We start from the raw sequence: 13543 nt of genomic DNA, 5'->3' as shown, positions 1-13543 counted from the left end.
CCCTATCCATGCTTCAATCCCGGTCCATGCTCTGGAAGACTTAGTCAATAGAAGCAACTAGGCTGGAATGTATATATAGGGCAATGGGTAAGCAAGGATGGGAAACTACTACTATACTACTCAAAGGTATAAGGGGTAGTGAGGCAAAGGGTAGTGAGCCATCTGCTTATGAATCTGTTGTTCCCGCCTTGGCTAATGCCTTTGCTTCTTTCCCTGGTTCTGGTTCTGGATCAGCTGCTAGTGAGATTCAATGTGGTGAAAATCTTCTTATGGGTGGTTGAGTGGTTGTACCGGTCTCAATGACTAGTGACTCACTCATAGGTGGAGCATCAACACTACTACCAATGTTGGCCCGACACATAATTGTAGCATGAGGATCGAACTACACCAAAAAGTCTTGTAAAATAATGAGTTTTTTTATAAAGGATGAGATAAACAAATCATAAACAAATAATTGGGATAATTAAATGAGTTTCTCACCACATACCGACGAATTTGTTGCAGCATGGTTTTGATGTTTCCTTTTATCTCATTTGTTTGAGGCTCAACCAAAACTAAAGAATTAAGTTTCTTGGTTGCTTTGAATTTAAGCTTCCTTATTGCTTGCATTAGATTGACGGACATAAAAATTGCATCATCAATAACCTCTTCCTCACGAGCATCTTTGGAATGCTCTAAGGCTGGTGCCTTCACCTTATCACCTTGTTTATCTAATAAGTGTAATTTGTAATTCATCCAAAAGTAATCATTATTATATTAATAAGAAAACCATTATTAACATATGTCTAAATTTATATAGAAACTTCACGTAGTAAATGACGGTCATAACACACAACAGACATTGCTTACAAGTTGAGTAAAATTTAATACATACCACCCCATAATAGAAATATTTGTATTTATTTTATTCAAATTGTAATCAGTAAGCAACTCTTCCCCTGCAACTTATTGATTTAATGGAACAAATATACGAATACACATCCACGCCCCTCAAATATGTGATTGGGTTACTCATTTGTTGTGATGGACTGTGTACTATTAATAAACCCTGCAATATTTCCTGTTGCTTTTGGCCTTCCATTAATATACATAGTTGCACATTTATTTTCATCATTGTATTTTAGTTGTATATAATTTGCGGTCACTCCATATCTTCATATAATTTTGGTATATTGGACTAGTCGTACCCAATCATTGTAGTTGTAATAGGGTCTGACATACTCCATCAATTCTAATAATCCTCTATAACATATCTTTATGCCATCCATGGAAAATAGTCTCAAACCATGTAATGACGATGGGGCAATGTGGTATATCCTTTCATTGACAGAAAAATCAGCGTTTACTTCAGGAAGATACTTAGCTTCCCATTGTTTCACTAGATGTTTGTACCTCAAGGTCACCTAGATGTCATCTATGCTCTCATTATAATAAGAACATGAACCCCCTTTAGAGAGAAAAAATTCCATGTGCATATAGAATTTTCTTCTAATCTTTTCACCTTTAGTTGATCTTCACCTGCTAGATGATGTAGCAGATGTTTGCTCAATTTCTTCTATCCTACCTGAACTTATGCCACTTGATGAAGATAGATCTGACAAATACATGTTTGACTGAACATCCTATAACACTCCATCAAATGAGAGAAACTGTTAGCAAGTGTCATAAGGGATGTTCATAAATGTCTTGACAAAACCACAATAACATTATATTAGTATAGGTGAGTTATAAGGAATTTCTGAGTTTAAAATATTCAAGTAATATTTAAACTCTAGGACCTAGGTTATAGGGTTTTGGAGGAATTTGCACACAAAAGTGACTTGTGGGCTAAGAACCGAAGCCCTTGGGATTTGCATGCAAGTGGGTGGGTGTAGAACTATCGGACATTTCAATGGTTTAACACATGGAGGTGTTAGAAGACTTTGAAAGAAACTAGAGGCAACAAAAATCAAAATTCGAGTTGTCTATGATGAGATTTTCAATTTCTATATGGTTATTGGGTTTACACATGATTTGATGAAGTCATCTTGTGTAATTTTATGATTTTTCAAGCCCACAACAAAAAATTAGATGAAGCCCTTGATAATTTTATAAATTAGAGTGAGGAGAAGCCTCATTCTCCCCAACCCAAGTGAAATTCATCATAAGTTGAGAGTATCTAAAGTAGTCGTATCCTAAAGGAGTCTTGTCAAGTGTAGGAGGAAATTTTTTGTCTGTTTTGTCTCTCTTTCAAATTTCTGCTCCCAATCCTGATATCTCTCTTTGGCAAGAGCTTCTATAGGAGTAATATAGACAGATCAAAATACATTGTGCGGGCCTTTTTTGCAATCGTAGTAAAGAAAACACAACATAAATAGTCTTACCAATACTAGTAGATGCTGCAACTAAAACATTATCATCTAAGTTATAAAGCACTACAAATACCTGAGTTTGAATAGGATTTAAGTGTCTAAATTGTTGATATAGTGCTTCGTATGAAGGATTTCTTAATGCAGACACAGGAAGCGAATGTAAGTCTAGTAACTTAGATGGAGGTGGATATTTCTTTGGCAAAATAAGATGTCTAAATCAAACTAGCAGTATTGTTTGTGACCCCAAAAATTTATTAGATACAATACGAATAAAGTACTGGGGAGGAAGAGGTTCATGGTGTTGAAGAATGTAACTAGTGTCGGTATTCATAAGTGTATTTGGGAAAAGAAAGAAAAAGAAAATTTTATTGTAAAAGAAATTTCACTTATTTGTGCATGGGTTTCATGCTTGGATCATTGGTCAATAGGTCAAAGAATGCATTGTAGCCTTCTAGGATTATATATTAAGTCATGATCATTATTATTATATGATAGACCATTCTTGGGATATTTTTGTCAAGAAAGAAAATTATTTTCTCCTCCTCCACCAAGTCAACTTCCTAATCCTTCAATTCGGCCTCAAACAATTTAACAAGTCGGCCTCAAACAACTTGACAAGTTAGCCTTATGTTGAAGATTCAAACCACTATAAATAAACAAGTGAATTCAGCCTATTGAAGGGTAACACGACATTTGATCTATAGTGCAGAAGCAAGAAGCAAAATAAAATAAAAATCATTTCCTATGCCTAGAAGAGAAGCAAGCCAAAAAGGTATGAATTTTTCTGGAGTATTATAGGGTCAAAAAATAGAGACCAAAAATTTCAAGAAAGATGAAGAAAGAAATTGAAACTCTGATCTTGATGCTTATCAATTTGAATTAGTTGTGGAATTTTGACTTAGTGGAGTAAAGGTTGACTTAGTGCAAATTTTTCTAGAGTATTACAGGGTTGAAAAGTATAAGAGACTGAAAATTGCAAGAAAGATGAAGAAAGAAATTGAAACTCTAGTCTTGATGCTTATCAATTTTACTTAGTTATGGAAGGTTGACTTAGTGGAGTAAAGGTTGACTTCGTTATCTCTCATATAACTCTATTATGATGTAGTTAATATTTATGTTCCTCTAATTTATTATGAGAAAGTAGAATGTTGGAAATTCATTATGGAGTTAAGGGATTGAGATTTCAGTTCAAATTACATTGTAGCAAGAGACTTTAACACCACACTTCACCACTATAAGTAAAGTTGGGGGAGGTGAGGGGGTATGTTTTGGTATCCATTCATATAGAGAATGGAGAACCAATTCCATTGCTTCATTTAGTGAATATCTTGGTTGAAAAATGGAAACTTACATGGACCAATAGATGTCACATCCCTAGACACATTAAGCTAGATCAGTTATTGGTATATAGTTCCTTCACAGAAAGTAACATCTCTCTTTATTCTCAAATTATATCTTATGTTGGATCAGATCACTGAAACGTCACATTTTCTATGATTAAACAAGAATATTATTGTCCTCTTTTTTTCTTTTCTTTTTCGTTTCAATATTTTTTTCCTCTAAGCACCCTCATTCTGTAGCTTGTTTCTTGAGTTCGGAGCAAGTGGGTGGTTGGTTCATTGGTGCATATCTAGGAACAAAATCTTCAAAATATGAAGCTCACTCTAAAGGTTGGTATGAGGGATTGATATCAAATAGCGAGTAAATATATTAACTACCTCAAATATAAACTAGCGGGAACTCAAAGGCGCATGGAGTAGGAATAAGTCACTCCTTTTAATGATTGAAGAAAAACAAACCTTCTAGTGCTAAAAATCTACGATGAAGGAAGAAGAATAAAAATGGAGGTAAAATTCCATGAGTCTATGGCTCTAATTAAGGGATATAAACACTACTTCTTTTCACAAACAAGTTGAAGTACAACACTAGTGTAACAATGTCAAAGAAATCACGACCAATGAAGGAGATACACTAAGTGTAAATCAAAAAATCAAAGAAGTAGCATATAACCCCTATGCCGCCATATATACTAAAACTAGGAGCCAATATAGATTGAGTATAAATATTATGCAAGAAAATAATCCATATATTATAAGAAACAAAGACAATGCTTGTCTAATGTAGGTTATATCAGAAGAGGAAATCTTGGACATAATCAATCATTTTGAACTTGATAAGGTATCAAGTCTAGATGAATTCAACATTCATTTTTGCAACTATTTTTGTAATATTATTAAGTTTGAGTTGGTGTGGATGGTGTGAATTCTTCAATATGTTCATCACTCCTTACACCTAAGACGAGGGACAAATTAATATTTCTTAAGTATAATCTCAAAAGAGGTAATTCCATCATCCTTTGTACATTCAAGATGATATCATAGTGTAATTTGTCTTACAGGATTATGTCTAAAATCATTGCTAATATATCAAAAAGTATACTCCCTAAGATTATCTTAGAAAACTGAGGTGGTTTTGTGAGGAAGAGACAAATTGTGGAAAATACCATCCTTATGCATGAATCTATCCACTTTAGTAGGAATAATGAGGAAAAGTGGCTAATACTTAAGTTGGATATGGAAAATGTAATTAATTGTGTCAAGCATAACTTCATGTTTGGATTCCTTTAGAAATTTGGGTTTAATCCAAATTCCATTGCTTGGATCTCCACATGTATCAACAATTTGTTGGTTTCTCCTTTGTGCAATGGGTTATCCTTTGGAGCAAATTTAAGTAGATCCATGTGACTATTGATAACAATAGGCTTATCATATTCTTTTGGACAATATAAGCAATATAATAGAATACAAATGAAATATGATAATGTAGGGTAGATGCTATAGGATTTAAAGCTCAGTTGGACAAACAAAAAACCCTCTCAGGTTTCCCATAACCTAAGGCAAACAGAAACAAGGGTAAGGTTGTTCCAAGGTTTGATTCTTTTAGTGATGCAAGAAGTAAGGAGGATGTTGATAAGAGAAGTGGAAGATAATCATGTGAGTCCTTGTATGTAGGCCTGTTGGATTTTTCAGTGTAGCTGGGAAGCACTCCTAGCTAGCTCCAAAGCTTAGTCCTTCATATAAGAAATAACAAACAAACTATTCCTAACATAATAATATTATCAATAAAACCCATTAGAAACAACTAAACATAATTGAATGCATTATAACAAGCCAAACTTCCAAATATTCATTAGTTAGATACAAGAAGTAAACAATGAACCACAATATATGGAAGCAAGAACAACCAATCTATATTAATTAAGGAGATGAAGGAGAATTACAACCATTAGATGTAATTTCAGCAACATATCCTCTAGCTCCTAGCTCCAAAACTCTCCCTCTCAAGTGAGATCTCAGTAGCCTAACAATACAATAATTCCCATAGGATTTCTCAATGTCCAAACCTCTAATATATAGGAAATTTAAGACTGTGAAGATTCCCAAATTCATCCTTAGTTCAATTTGGGAAAAATCTTTTAGCTGAATAATGTTTCCTCATATAAAAATGCTTTTATCCCCTTTTTAAATTATTTTATACTTAGGAAAAAGATTCCCCATGCTTTATGGCTCTTTCCCCCTTTTGTGTGTTTTTCTTGTTTAGGAAAAAGAAAAAGATGAGGATAAAGATATCACATTCCACCATATGAGTTTTTGAAAGTGAATAAGAGTGTGATAGTTAGTTAACTCGAGATTTTTGCCTCGTTACTGAGTGAGAATTTTGGTAACACACGTTATATGAAGGGAACAACTTGTTATAGACTAAGATAATGTGGTCCTCATGGTACATAACCTGTAGTATAGTCTTATATAGGGTAGGAAAAATGGGTATTTAAACCAACAACATAGTATTCTCCTCTGAGTTGATGAGGAGGTATTTTGATGTATAACATATGTGCCCTAAAGTGTGAGGTCGAGAAGAAGGTGATGGCCGAAATACTTTATAAAGTAACGAGGAGAGATACTTTCAGAGCACCGTAACGAAAGGAGGCATGCAAACAACATCAAACACATGTCATATATAAATCATGTCCTAAGTCGGGCATTCCCATGCTCAGTAGCGCTAACAATACACTTTGGATCCATGTAGAAGATGAGATATCATGTCCACTACTAAGTACAATGTGGAAATTTGTCACAGAGTAGTCAGACTAAGATAAGTTATCTCCAAAAACAAAATACACAGTTTGGGAGAGAAATCAAGGTTGATTGATGTAAACCTATTCCCAAGGTCTTCATCATTGTAATAAATGATTTGATTTCAAACATGTGAGAATCCATCTGATGACCAGTCAAAAATAAAACCATTAACAGACGCGATGATGGCCACCGATTAGGATGATGGTCTCCAAGATACTCAGTACAATCTAGTGAGTGTGAATAAATGATTTGAAGTCAAACACTTGTAGAATCATTCAATTGGGAACCAATAATGAAAACCCTCGATCAAACACACGGAAACCCGACACTAAGGACTACAAGCTCCATGGTACTGTGGTGTTTCTCAATTCGCTTCCTAGATAATTTGTTGAAGTCAATAGGAAGGGATCTGTCGAAGGTGGGCAATAAGGAGTCCCACATCATTCAACACAAAACGGTAATAAAGTCATTGATTTTACAGTGATCTAGAACAACAAGGTGAACTGACTCAAGTCAAATGGACACATGATATAGTGGTTGATAAGGTCAATAGATAGTAGACAATCCCTTGAACAATAGAAGGCATGACACTAAAGAGACCAGGCAACTTAGACTCAAGAACACCAAAGAGTGTTAGGATACAAGGATGTAGGGACATCAGGGTATCAAGGATAAACTCATAATATTGTAGGGCTTAAAGAGAAGCTGAAAAAAGAGGAATATGTTGGATAAGTGTCATGTTCAAGGGATGTACAGTAAACTGCTACCATAAAACTTTCAACCAATATGGAAAACAATGATTGTTATTTATTCCAGTTTTTTCCCAATCCGTTTAGGTTTAATGAGTCCATAAAGGGTAAAATCGATGGTCTTTTCATATTTAGAGAGTCTGAAAATATTTTAAAGATGACTCCAAGGGATTACCTTGGTCATGGTTGATGATCGGGTGCAATAAAGGGTTAATAGTATACCCGGACTAGTTCCTTTTCCAAAATTTAGTCCATTGAGTCCAGATAAAGTGAGAAACCTATGCTCAATAGACATCTTCCTCATTTTGTTACGACTACAAGGGGATGGAGTAAACTCAATAATATTCATAGATTTTGTTAACCGAATCAAATGAAGAAAACTTGTAGTATATTTTTGAGTTTAAAGAACGAGAAAAAGGATCGCTCAAATATTCTTCATAGGAGTTTTACGAGCCTGAAGAAGGTAACTTGGTGGTTTTTCATTTAAAGAGAAAGAAAAAGTCCCTAAAAATAATATTCTCAGATCTTCTTCATAGGAGTTTAATGAGCCCAAAGAAGTAAACTCGAGGTTTTTTTGATTAACAAGCAAGAAAAATACCATAAAAAGAATGTTCTTTCTTCTTCATTGAATTTTAACGTGCCCGAAGAAGTAAAATTGATGTTTTTTGGATTAACGAGCAAGAAAAATACCATAAAAAGAATGGTCAATCTTCCTACGTTCCTTCAAACTGGGGAATGTCTACAAAACTTTTGTGCAAGGTTGGAGGCCATAGAAAGTTATGGTTGATGGAATCATTTGTAAACTTGAAGAGATATAAGATATATAGTGTAGCCAAGAAAGGAAATGGGGTAGGTGCAGCTGAATCAGATTATGGAAGAGCAGAATGACTAGAGGGACCAATAGGTCCTCCCATCAACAAGTTTCTGGTACGGTACATAGATTGTGATGCATAGTAGTTTCCATGAGGTAGCGGTGGGGTCATGTAGAGTTATGGGCCATAAGGCATGCCCCTAGCCTGAGGAAGGCTTCATCTAACAAGTTTCCCCCATGATAGAGGTTTCCCCTAATAGATGTAGATGGTTAAGTTGGGAGGCCCCAAGGAGACGCAGCAGGTCCAAGGAACGGAACACCACTGGAAACATAAGACGATTTAGGTACGAGACCACCACCAATGAGGTAACCACCGATAGGAAAATAATAAATTAGATATGGACCATGTTAATCCATAGAATGCATGGGTGTAGGGATGCCCCTAGTGGGTGGATAAGTACCAAAAACATTGCCCCCACTTTGTAGTGGTGGGGGAGTTGAACTAAGTAATGGATTCCAACCAAATGGGTTGTTGAAGATCAACATACACACAACACCATGATCCAAAATGAAAGGAGTAGGGGCAGTGGAGGAAAAAAAATGTTGAGAACCACCCCAACTGGGTGTATTTGAGGTTCCTGGATGAACCATAGGTTGTAAATTAGAATAACCCAAAATAGGTGTGGAACTTGAGACAGGTGGGTTGAATAGTGGTGGAGAAAACATGTCCAAAAAAGACCATGAATCACTAGTAGCCATTGGGATGTTCAAAGGGGAAACCAAAAAATACACTAAAGGTAAGGGTGTTGCCTAAACCAAGATAGGCCCAAGAGGATCAACAAGTGGAGGATTACAAGGAGGTACTAGACCTTCAGTAAAAGGATCCTCGGACATGATAGACTTTGGGTCAGTATGGGTGTGATTCAGGGTTTAAAACTGGAGGATAACTCCCTTAAGAAGGGAGGGAATCTGATTCAGTAAAAAATTCCTCCACAAAAATTCGAGGAAGGCCTTGCAAGTATTAAGACAAACAGTGAGAAACTAGGGTAGCCATGGTGAATACAGTTTACAAAATTTTAAGTTAAGTGTAATTTGTATAAGTATAAGTAGCAAAGAGCACACACCTAAAAATTAGAAAACTCTAAAGGTAATCATCAAGAAGCCAGGGAACATAACTTTGTTGGATAGCCATAACTAGTTGGATATGAAACCTAGTATCAAAGGGGGTAAAAGAGAGTGTCGGCCAAATGTATAGTTACGATTACTCATGATATTTTTCTAAACCTCGGTAAGAAGGGGTCAAGTACTCTCATGAAAATGATCACCCTCACAACAAACCAAAGGAGAAGTAGGTTCATCTTTTTAGGTACTAGGGCATCCTGCATTAGTCACCTTGTGTTCATCTCTAAAATTCTAGCTACTACGATCACCTCAAATGACAAACACCACCGGGGTGGATCATGGTTGAAGACAATATGTTGTATGGGTAGGACACATGAGTCCCTGACTCAGCTCTGATATCCTCGAGAGGATCCCCAGTACATAGAATACCCACCAAAATGCAATCGAAGGCGAGATACCTTCTCTTACACTTTGATGTTGTCTCGTGCTTAACTCCCTTGTAAGAGGAGCAGTCATAGATGATGTGATTGCAACAGGATTTTACTCTCATTAATGACACTAGTCTGAGTTTTGAATTCTTGGGAAGTTTACTCATAAAAGCCTATCCCAAGAGTCTAGCTTAAACTAATATGTGTGTGTGCTAGAAAAATATTTGTTGATTACTTTTATTACGAGATATATTTTAAAGGTACTTTATTAATGTCTTCGAAAGGGGTGTTGATGTATGAATTTTTATGAGACTCTAACTCAAAACATGCAAAAAATATTCTTTTCAATTTTAGTTTGATGAATAATATTTTTTACAAGGAGAGAGTAACTATACACCTTTTCCAAAATGAACAAACAAAATACAAGTTCCATTTCACCTTTAAAGATGCAAACAATGATACTCCAAAGTGCATGCACACTAATGTACAAAATATTAAGCAGATTAAGTAGATAATGATTTCTTTTTTCTTTTTTCTTTTAGGATGCAGGCAAACGCAAGCTAAACTAAATTCCAAAATAAAACATGAATGCAACCATGAAAATCATAACCTAAGTTATCAAAAACCGTAAGACACAAAACAACAAAACACAAGCTGCGGAAATAACTAGAAAAGTGACAAATTAGAGGTTTTAAGCACTAACACAGCCTAACAGGCCAATATAGTGTGTTATAGGAAGAGGTAATGCGTCGTGATAAGGGCTAGACAACGTTATAATGCTTTGTTGTCCATTGTATACATACTTACATAGGTTTAACTCAAAACAAGAGGGTTTGGGTCCAAGAAAAGTGCTCAGATCAATTGGATTATTAAGCATGCAAACAATGGATGGGAATTCAAGCAAAGGAAAGATCAGAGAGAGGGAATTTAGGAGAGGAAAAATAAAATAAGGAATCAGAAAACATACCCAGTAGGGTCGCCAATTCTGCTATAGGATTTAATGCTCTTTTAGACAAACAAAAAACCCTCTCAAGTTTCCCAGAACCCTTTCAATGATGCAAGAAGTAAGGAAGAGATTGATAAGAGAAGTGGAAGATAATCCTGTAAGTCCTCACATGCAGGCCTATTGGAGTTTTCAGTGTAGCTGGGAAGCACTCCTAGCTAGCTCCAAAGCTTTGTATTGCACATAAGAAAGAGCAAACAAAATATTCACAGCATAATAATATTATCAATCAAAACCATTAGAAACAACTAAACATAATTGAATGCATTATAAGAAACCAAACTTTTAAACATCCATTAGTCATATACAAGAAGTAAATAATGAACAACGATATATGGAAACAAGAACAACCAATCTATATTAATTAAGGAGCTGAAGAAAAGTTACAACCATCAGATGTAGTTGCAGCAAAACCTCCTCCAGCTCCTAGCTCCAAAAATCTCTCTCTGAAGTGATATCTCGATAGTGTAACAATACAAGAATTCCCATCTCTTTCTCAATGGCCAAGCCTCCAATATATAGGCAAGTAAAGGCTATGAAGATTCCCAAATTCCTCCTTAGTTCAATTTGGGAAAAACATTTTGGCTGAATAATGTTTCCTCGTATAAAAATGTTTTTATCCCCTTTTTAGATGCTTTTATACTTAGGAATAAACTTCCCCATGCATTATGGCTCTTTCCCGCTTTTCTGTGCTTTTCTTGTTTAGCAAAAATCTGAAGATGAGGATAAAGAGATCACATTCCACCATATGAGTTTCCAAAAGTGAACAAGAGTATCACAATTTAGTTAACTCGATCTTTTTGTGTCGTGACTGAGTGAGAATTTTGGTAACACAAGTTATATGAAGGGAACAACTTGTTATAGACTAGGATAATGTGGTCCTCATGGTACATAACTTGTATTATAGTCTTATATAGGCTAGGAAAAATGGGTATTTCAACCAACAACATAGTATTCTCCTCTGAGCTGATGAGGAGGTATTTTCATGTATAACAGTAAAATTGGCACTAATTGGAGGGAAAATTACTTCAAAAATTGGGGGAAAATTTGAAGAGTTTAACTTGCATGAGCACTTGAAGGACCAAAAAAATAAAATCCATTTATTTATATGGGTCTGAAGAATCCTTTAAATTCCTCAACGATTATGCTATATGTGGCAAGAACATAGAGAATATTTTAAGTGAAATATATACTTTAATAAATATCAATTTTTGTTGATCTCTTAATGAAGTGAAAGAAGTTGATGTTTAGAAGCATCCAAAAAATAACTGAAATTTAAATTTTAAAAATGGAAGAAATTTACTTAAACTTACCATTTTGGGTCTATTAATCACTCCTTCACGGTGTAGGTAGTGTTAGCTTACCCTTGGATGGTTTTTCAAGTGGGGTTGTGTAGCCTCCCATAAAATACAGTAGAAAAAATGAATATAAAGAAAGCCTTCAAATTAAACTTCAAGCTTGATGCAAAATGTTAACTCAAATTAGATTACCATAATGGGGTTTGAAATACTATCCAATCTAGATGCAAATTGTAATGGCCATCAACAACAGGGCGATAGTGGTAAATTTTAAATTACAAAATCCCAATTCAAGATTGAAGACCCTCAAAATTTAATGATTCAACTACAAAATGTCTAAGTAAGGAAATCTTTTCACACCAGCAAAGAAGGAATACCTCTTTAGACTTGCAGCCAAGAGAAAATGGCCCAAAAATATATGAAACCTCCATAAGAATTTCGAGCTAAAATATTTCTAATATCCTCAATCCATTTGTTGAAAAGGAGGTGCAAGCTTCGTTGGTGTTCGTGTGAGTGAAAAAATGATTGGGAAGATAAACAATAGGAACAAGAAAATGGAGGCAATTAATAATTGAAAACATTTGATGGGAATAAAACTGGAAGAGTTTTGCTTTTTGGACTATTTTTTTCTCTTTTTATTTTCCCGCACCAACACCTCTAGTAAAATAAATATTGTACCAATGGTTGACCTAGACTTGGGGACATCCTTAGATGAGAGATGGTAACATGCCTATGGGTATGCATGCATCATTCGATACTTTACGTGAGGGGAAAGAAACCAATTTGCCTCCTTGATTTGCCTCTAGAAAACTTCTCTACAAATATGTTTTCCATCAATCATTATCAAGCATCTGCCACCTACCTTTGTTGACTGGCCAATATCAAGGGAAAAGGGAAAATGGCAGAGAAGAAATGTCAAGGCAACGATTTGAACATACGGTTATTCCCATCTGATATGAAGCGAATGGAAAGGACCAATTATTCTTCATAAAACAAGATTATGCATCCCTAATACTCCATAGATAGTTCGAGTCGGATAAGATAGGTGCAAACATGCAGTGATCTTTTGTCATCTCTCCAACCATCGATGGGTTTTGGGGATTGTATATGATCTCCACAACTATGCTAATTACTCATATCTGATTATGCTTTATGATCCAAAGATGATGCATTTTCTTAAAATAAAAATTACAGCATACCTCCAAGGCCCACAAACTAGGAGAGCGAACCCCTTCATTCATGATCTTCTAGAAGGACCAATTAACTACTCAATCAATGTTTCTTATGGATTTCTTCCAGTGTTACGTCTTCTCAAGATTTTGATGAGAGATATATTGTTTGAGAGCGACATATAGATTCAGATCTTCGAGAGCCAGAGGCGCGGTGTAGGAGGGTTCGAGAGCTAGAGGCACAACATAGGAAGGTTCGAGAGAAAGATATAGATTTAGATCTTCAAGATCCAAAGGTGCAACATAGCAGGGTTCAAGAGTCGAAGGCGTGCTGTAGGAGGGTTTGGTAGCGACATATCGATTCAGATCTTCGAGATTTAGAGGCACGGCGTAGGAGGGTTCAACAAAGAGATATCAGTTCATATCTTCGAGAGCTGGAAGCCAGCATAGAAGGGTTCGAGAGTCAAAGGCGTGAT

The sequence above is a fragment of the Pinus tabuliformis genome, chromosome 2_1, assembly GCF_031772625.1.
Source record: "Pinus tabuliformis cultivar Carrire ecotype Pingquan chromosome 2_1, CPIR1, whole genome shotgun sequence".
Lineage (NCBI taxonomy): Eukaryota > Viridiplantae > Streptophyta > Pinopsida > Pinales > Pinaceae > Pinus > Pinus tabuliformis.
This window is presented reverse-complemented; position numbering follows the sequence as displayed.